General features: G+C 41.2%; 1 protein-coding gene across 1 annotated transcript in view; it reads left to right on the top strand.

The window, feature by feature from the left end:
* LOC102290889 overlaps positions 1 to 8,108 on the top strand; it is a gene marked incomplete at its 5' end in the record, with an annotated part of 14,749 nt that overhangs the window by 2,257 nt on the left and 4,384 nt on the right.

Genomic DNA, 8,108 nt, shown 5'->3' with positions numbered 1-8,108 from the left:
TGAAGTGTACCTCTGGTGCAAATTACTGACCTCTGTCATCATTTTAAGTGGGGGAACTTGCACAATCGGTGGCTGACTAAATACTTTTTTGTCCCACTGTAATTACCAGTCAACAATATAAACTTTAGAACAATATAAATCTCTGGCCTTGTCAGGACATGCTTACTAGTATTCATGTATGAACACAAAGGTGACAATACAAAGTTAAAAATCACCACAATGAGACTTCAAAGCAAATCGAGACAGTGAGGCTGATGGCTCAACACTACTTTTGTTACATGTTGAAGTTCGGGAGCTGGCTGCTGGACTCACTCAGCTTTATTATCGCTCTGGGTTCTTGGCTAGGTTTGTGATAGCATACTGTCTGTGCTGTAATGTCCACATTTCCACTGTAGACTACTCCACTATCAGTTTCCAGTGCTAATCACTGTGCCACCCAAAGAAACCAAAAAAAGATATTTTTTTCTATTTGCCTGACATGCAGATAACTGAACATAAGTAACAACGTGATTGTAACTGTAATGTGATTACGGAATTTAGTACAGTAATGCGTTACATTACATTACTTACTTGTTATTAATCTCTGTCTCTTTTCCACAGCAAGTCTTTTATCCTGTTTTCCTTCTCTCTCCTCAGCCGATTGTGGCAGATGGCCCCGCCCCTCCCTGAGCCTGCCCCTGCTGGAGGTTTCTTCCTGTTAAAAGGGAGTTTTTCTTTCCCACTGTCGCCAAAGTGCTTGCTCAAAGGGGGTCATATGTTGGGTTTTTCTCTGTATGTAATATTGTAGGGTCTACCGTACAATATAAAGCACCTTGAGGCGCTGTATAAATAAAATTGAATTGGGTTACTGAAACATGTAATGTGCCCAACAGTGCCCCCAAGTGACCAACAATGTGTTACTGCAAGTTTGGTAAGATTTCTGTTACTTGTAGGTATCATATTACAGTGAATATCCACAAAAGTTTCCATCTGCCAGACAGCAGTAATGTACCATAACTGCAGGGGAGGTGCACAAATATAGCCAAAACACAAAACAAAATATAATTTGTCAGCTAGAGGTAGTTTATCTGCTTACTATATATCATATGTGGTGTGTTGTCTAGTCTTACTTTATTCGGCAGTACTGGCTCCAGTGTATTTTTATTGATAGGTACCAAGAAAATTATTTTAATGGTGTAAATCCCCAAAACACTTGTCGAACCCACACTACTGTCAGTATAGCAACGTCCCTCTGTTTGCCAGGAGAGAGATGGTTTGAGAAAGACAGAGGGAACTCTGTGCTGGTGAGAGGGCAAGAATAAGAAAGAGATGCATGGACAGACAGGTCTGAAGTGGCAGCAGTCGGCCGTGATGGAGACTGATGGAAGGATGAGGAGATAAGAGTGGAGAAGGTGGAGGAGAGGTTTGCATTCACTTTGCTGAAAAACTGGCAAGACAGATGGAGAGACGGGTTCCAGGAAAGTGAATCGGAGCTCGACAGAAATGATGAGCACCGAGCCCGCCTCAGTTACAAAATGGAGGTGAGGAAACAGAGGAGCGTGGAGAGAAACTATGGCAAAGAGAGATTTATGGAAAGAGGAAATTAGAGGACGAAGAGGGGGAGGGGTTGTCGAGGGGAATATGTAATGAAGGAGAGGAGGGCTTTCAGTGACTGTGCAGCATTTGAGCGAGCAAGAAGATAGAAACAGGAGATGGGTTAGGTTCCCTCTGCACTTCCACAAGCACTTTACTGATCCACCACAGCCACTTAAGTCTATAAGAGCTTAGAGCCACTGAGTGCTCGGCTGGCCGTTTCATTGTGTCCACAACAATTATCGTCCAATCCTAAGTCACTGCAGCAATAACACAGACAATGTAAAGCCCAGAAGAAGTAATGAGAGGGAGGATAAACACCAGTGCTATACAGACCTGATATCAGAGAAAACATCACAGATACTCGAGACGATTGTTTTTGCAGAGTTTATCCCAGTTTTGTTATAAAAAACAGGATGTAGTGAGTGAGAATGACGGGATGAGTGTTTGATGTCACTTGGCTTTCCTGAAATACCACTGACGACATACTAAGACATGTCACTCTGCTGTCACTCCCACACTGGAAACACAAAGGGTTTCATTTTCACTTTCATTTTCACTTAGTAGATTAGCATTGTGACTCAGTGAGTATCATCTATTTTGGTCTTCAAACAGCATTACATGTGTGCTACTTTACTGCACCATAGCATCCTAACCCCCCACCCCCCCAGAATTAGCCCGTTCCTGGAACGTGGACGATGGTGCGTCTTCACTGTGCATTTTTACTGGCATGAATTTATGTCAAGGCAACCTATTTATTTGCTTCAAGCCACCTCATTTGCATTTAGGTTTGCTCAACGTGAGCTTACCGAAACATAGCTATTACTGCTCAGACAGGGCCTTTTAAACATGCTTCTTTTCATTATTTTCTATGGAGAAGTTCTCCCAGGGGATCAGCTCTCCTCTGCAAAAGCTAAACGCCCTCTGCTTTTCTGAATATGTCATGAGTAAGAGCTTCTTGCTTTCAGTGCAGAGAGAAACAAATATCATCCTCGAGCAATAGAAGCATCCAGTGTGGAGTTTGCCATCAGCCGCCTCACCAGCTAAAGAGAGTGTTGTTGTGGGTATTTATTAATGAATTTAATTAAATATTTTTACTGATAGGGCAATATCATGATACATTCATTGAGTGTAAACACTTACTCTTGAGTGTATTTGCACCCTGACGAAAAGCATCTCTTAAGTAAACCACTACAAATGCACTGTGGAGACAAGTACAGAACGTGACATCACTGGATGGGTTGGTTGCTGCTTACTTTAGTTTATATTCGCTAACGAGTGACAGAACTGATAACTAAAAAGCAGTCTAAGGAGGTGACTTTCATAGTACCTCGGGTTACAATAATGAGTTTTAAGTTTAAAAATCGAATTATACATGTTCACTCTCTGTCTCTTAAGCAGTAAGTGGTTTTTTTTCTTTGTTGTTTGGCTAGCTGTGCTAAAATGGAGAAATCCACCTATTAGCCTTAATGTTAGCGTTTGCAGAGAACTTTATGAATGAGAACAGTGAAGAGGAAAGTGCACGAGTTATTCGCGAGACCAACAAGTTGGAGTCAGCCACACAAATTTTCTCATCGGGTTGGGTGCACTGAGTTATCAGTTAAAGCTAGCGAGCTGCATTCCTTATAGGTGCAAAATGCAAACACTGATGCCTGCTAGGTGGTGTTATGTTGATGCCATTTTAAACAAACCGCTGCTGTTATTGATGATACTGCTATCATTCAACTGAGTCTATAACTTTGTGTGTTGTCTTTTACTATTTTGGGTTATGTCCTCATTTTCCCACTTGAACTTCTGCTGGAAAGTGGAACTTCCCTCTGCCAGATACACCCTAACTATACATGTGGGCTGCCAAGTCAATCTGGCATCCTCCCTGACCACTGATCTAACTTACCATCAGCATCCAACTAAGACACCCCAAAAAGGGTGGGTAACTCTGGGAAGCAACCCTCTCTTGCAACAAGGAAAAGCACAATATAAAGGCACTGAAGCAGGAAATACAAGTATACTTGGCCCTGCTTGCCGCCTCTCAAAAACAGCAACTCCAAAATGAAATAGAGTCCAGCTCCTCTCAAGATCTCCTCTTCTGTGCATCAAGGTGAGTCCGTCTATAACAAGCCAATATCATTTCAGGGACTAAACCACCGACTCCTCTGCCTTTGATCATCACCTGTTCAACACTGCACTGACCCTTACAGGCAGCCTTGCAGGTTGTGGATCCAAGGAAGGGCTGACCCAAGAGGTTCTTTAGGGCTGTTCCTCCATGGGCGAAGGCCCAGCCACCTGGTGCTCTGTGCGACCTGATCCACTCATTATTTTATAATTTTGTCTTTCACTCATCAGTTGCAAGAAGTGCATAAAGACTGTCCAATCTTGCAGTAAAGGTTATTGGAGAGATCTGTTCAGTGCTTAAGAAAGTTGTAGGCTGCACATCTGAAAAACTGAAGTTATTACATACCACATGAGTTACACATTTGAAATGTTTAATTTAAGTTAATACTGTTATTCACCAGTGCTGAGCTGTTACACAAAAAAGTACCCGATTACACATTACTCATCACTTTTCATAACAGTAAAGCAGTACGTTACTGAATTATTCATTAGAACAAGTAATTTCTTACACTACTTGTTACATTACTTTCCCATTACTTCATAATCATGAACTGAAATAAAGCTTAGACCACAGTCGACATTGCTGACACAGAATGAGGACACACATATAATCTTTCTTTTAGTGTTTATTAAACGCAAAACCAGCAACAAAGACGAAACCTGAAAAACCAGCCCAGACTTCAAAGAGATCACCAGAGTGATTCTACTTCAGAAACATATACAGGTAGAAATGCTACAAACCACACTGCTCATCACTGCCATTGTTACCTGCTGAAGGCTCTGGCTGCTCGGCTGGGGTTGGGCACAGTTTGTATTTTACCATCACGCTCTTGCTGTCCATAACTCCAATCTTTGAAAGCTGCAGACTGCTTGTCATTTTCCTCATCCCTGCATATGAACTGCATGAGCAACTGACTATAAAGTAAGTGCGCATGAAGTAAAGGCCTGGTTGATGTTTTTGTTTTTTCTTTCTTCATTTCTATTTCAGAAAACATGTGTCTGACTAGGGAATTTTGGGGGCAACCTACATGTCTTAACAATCGTCTAATGCAATATAAGTTTGCATCAGTGCAGCTTTAACATGCTGGTATCTTAGCTATGGAGTTTTCATTAACGTTGTGACTAGTTTATGAATTTCATATTGTCACCCAGTCCTACACTTTGTAAATACTATAAATTAATGTTGAGGAAACTGCTGGGCAACCTGGAAAAATGTTAATTTCAGAAAATCCATCAGGACAGGCATTTAAGCACCCCAGGCATCAGAGTGATGCCGAATTCACAGTGGTGCTATTTTCTGTCTGTCTAATGGTGTGAATAACACTGTGAGGAATGCTAACATAATGTAACTGAGGCTGATCGATATACCGTCAGCTGGAAAAACATGCACAGCTGCACTCTATATCTAAACGCTTGCATCTCCACTCAAACATTACTGATGTTCAGATCGAAGAACATTTAAGTGTGCACATCATGAACTTATTCCAAGAAGCGCGCTTCCACATGTTTGGCAAACTCTGTTGTGTTGAAGGTTAACGCCTACATTTTGCTCAGATTCACACTTCATACTTAAGCAGCTCGGTTTCAAGTTTCAGAGAGAAAAGTTTCACGCCTCCATCGTTGCTACAGGCTTTTTGAGGCAGCAGCGCGACACCCTCCTCTGTGATTAATGACTCTCTATGAATAGAACACACGGAGTTAAAACATTTGATTGATGCTTTGACGATTGCCGAGCATCCCTGCATACATCACTCCAGCTTTTCATTCTCTTCTTCAGACAGGTCGAACTGTGAAAGAGAAAAGCCACTGAGCAAAAATTACTTGAGGAGAGACTGTGCTGTTCTGATGGAAACAAAGGCTTTAAAACTGACAGCCAAGCATTGTTTTCAACCTCTGCAACCAACTGTTTTCCCAACTCCTCCCCCAAAGAGGAAATGTCTAATTCTAGCATAATGATGCATAAGAATTATGCCTTGGCTGTAAGCAGATTTCTTTCTACACGAGCAGTCAAAATGCTTTATGTAACATGCCTCATTCACCCAGCATTCATGGACATTTACACTCCGATGAACACATCACAGAGCATCGTGGGGTTCGGTGTCTTGCCCAAGGATACTTTGGCATGCAGAATTGAGCAGTCAGGGATTGAATCACCAATCTTTCAATTAGTAGATGACCTGCTCAACACCTCCTTAGCTTTACCCACGCAACTTGCCAGAATACTGAAAGTAAAAATGTTCCAGAAGACGCCAACACCACAAAAAAGTTCAAGAGATCCATTTGAGTGTCTAAAATAAACAGATGTGAAGCCTAGACGACAATAACAGCCTGTGTCTGCATCCACCTGAGAGATGGATCAGGTGAGAGGGTTCAGGGAGTCGGGGAGATGGCTGCCCCTCCCTGAGCCTGGTTCTGCCAGATGTTTTTTCCTGCTAAAAGGGAGTTTTTCCTTCCTACTGTCGCCATGTGCTTGCTCATTGGGGATGATCTGATTTTGGGGGGGTTTTCCGTATTATTGTAAGAGCTTTACCAGTATAAAGCAGCAGCAAAGCAGCAAATTTAATTGAAATTGAATTGAATTCTAGTATAGGTTTTGTAAATGGTTAAATTTGCTATAGAGACTAAAAACCGTTTTTGTGCCAGGCTATGAGCATGTTATTTGCATGACTCACATTTTAGCACTGTCTTTAGTCTATGTAGACTTATCCATTTTTAGCTCTAGGATAGAGGAAGTGCAATGTTTAGTCCCAGACATTGCAACTTGGTTCCAGTTCATGCCCAGTTTAGAAGACATGCTAATCCATACTTTAAGATTTCTCCAGTGTTTGAAAGCTCATAGATGTTCCTGATAAACGTAAATAAAATAAGAGTTGAATCTGATTTTTGTATGCCATTAACTGATAAAAATTATTTTGTTTCATTTGAATTTTCTTTTTCTGTTTGCAGTTTACCATTTGAAAACAGAATTTATGTGAAGATTGAAAATCACAAGTTTCAGCAAAAGAAAAAAACAGTTACTTTTTAATAAACATGCTTGACACGCAGTGTTTTTTATTCTTTCTAAATAAAATTCAAGCAGAAAAATAACAATAATCTGATTTAACATTATTACACTTTCAGCACACTATAATCTAACTCCCCATTTAACAACATTCTCATGTGAATACAGTTCAAATCGGATCCTTAAACCCTCATTCATAAAATCTAATTTAGGCCGTCAAAATCAATGGTTCCCAGCCAAAAGCCAGCAGACTGCATTTGCGTATCTAATGCAGCAGTCAATCCAGGGAAACAGCGGTTGGAGAATGTAGCACAACCACAATTATGTGCAGTGAACTTGGGATCTTGGTGACTTTGAAATGGTTGCTTTGAAGTTAGGAACCAGATCTGGGACGATTTGCAGTCAGTTGACATCCTTAAGGTGACTTTGAATTCAACTTTATTGTCATTGCACATGCACAGGTACAGGGCAACTTTACTTGGTTGCTGCAGGGTACTTTGGTGCAGCAACATGGCAACAAATCTGTTGACGACTACATACACAGAATACATCCAGGTCATTCTTAGACTACAATGACCTGGATGACTGAGAACCTTCACAGACATATAGGAATAGAACATCGGGTTACTTCATGTAATCCCTGGTTTTTAATAGCAGTGTCAGCGTCACAGGGTCAGTTCCCCTAATGCCACAAGATACAGCACAGATGAGTTCAGTGCAGAGTGATTCAGACTGATTGCAGTGTGCTAGCAATCTGAGTTTGAGTTTATAAATCAGAATTATCTGCAAACCTTTGTCATTGTGTGTGAGAGTGATGGCAATCAGTTCGACAGACCGTGGTCATTTGTAGACCAGTTGCCCCCCTGTTAGGCGACCTGTGCACTCTTGTGATCGAAAGCAGTCACCCAGAGACTCAGATTGTTGTAGGCTCAACCCTCTGGATGACCAATTGGTTGCCCAGTAAGTCAATGAATGTCAAAAAATTCCAGTGCAATGACTGGGCAGCCACTGAGTTGTCAGTCACAAAGAGGCTGTTGTCTTATTTTTTAGTACAACTGAGCCGAAAACAGACAAGAAATTATTTAAAAAATGTGAATGTTTTTATAGTAAACTGGTGAGCTTTGTTTTAAACTGTCTGTGCTGTATGAGAAATGAAAGCTTGCCAGGTATTATTTACGGTGGGTGAGGCTTAGTGAGCTGTCATCCAGTTTGATTTGTTATCACCCAAAACTTCTTAAATATGTCCTCAGATAAGCTGACATGTTTCCTTTGTGCTTTGTTTTGTTTATTCAAGCATGTTTGTTTTCACCATGATTGTCACCTAACACACCCCTACCTGTGTGTGTGTGTGTGTGTGTGTGTGTGTGTGTGTGTGTGTGTGTGTGTGTGTGTGTGTGTATGTGTGTGTGTGTGTGTTCTCGTT

The sequence above is a fragment of the Haplochromis burtoni genome, unplaced genomic scaffold (genome assembly GCF_018398535.1).
Source record: "Haplochromis burtoni strain Fernald_Lab_line unplaced genomic scaffold, NCSU_Asbu1 Contig_339, whole genome shotgun sequence".
Lineage (NCBI taxonomy): Eukaryota > Metazoa > Chordata > Actinopteri > Cichliformes > Cichlidae > Haplochromis > Haplochromis burtoni.
The sequence above is the reverse complement of the archived record's forward strand: the minus strand, read 5'-3'. Positions and strand labels throughout refer to the sequence as shown.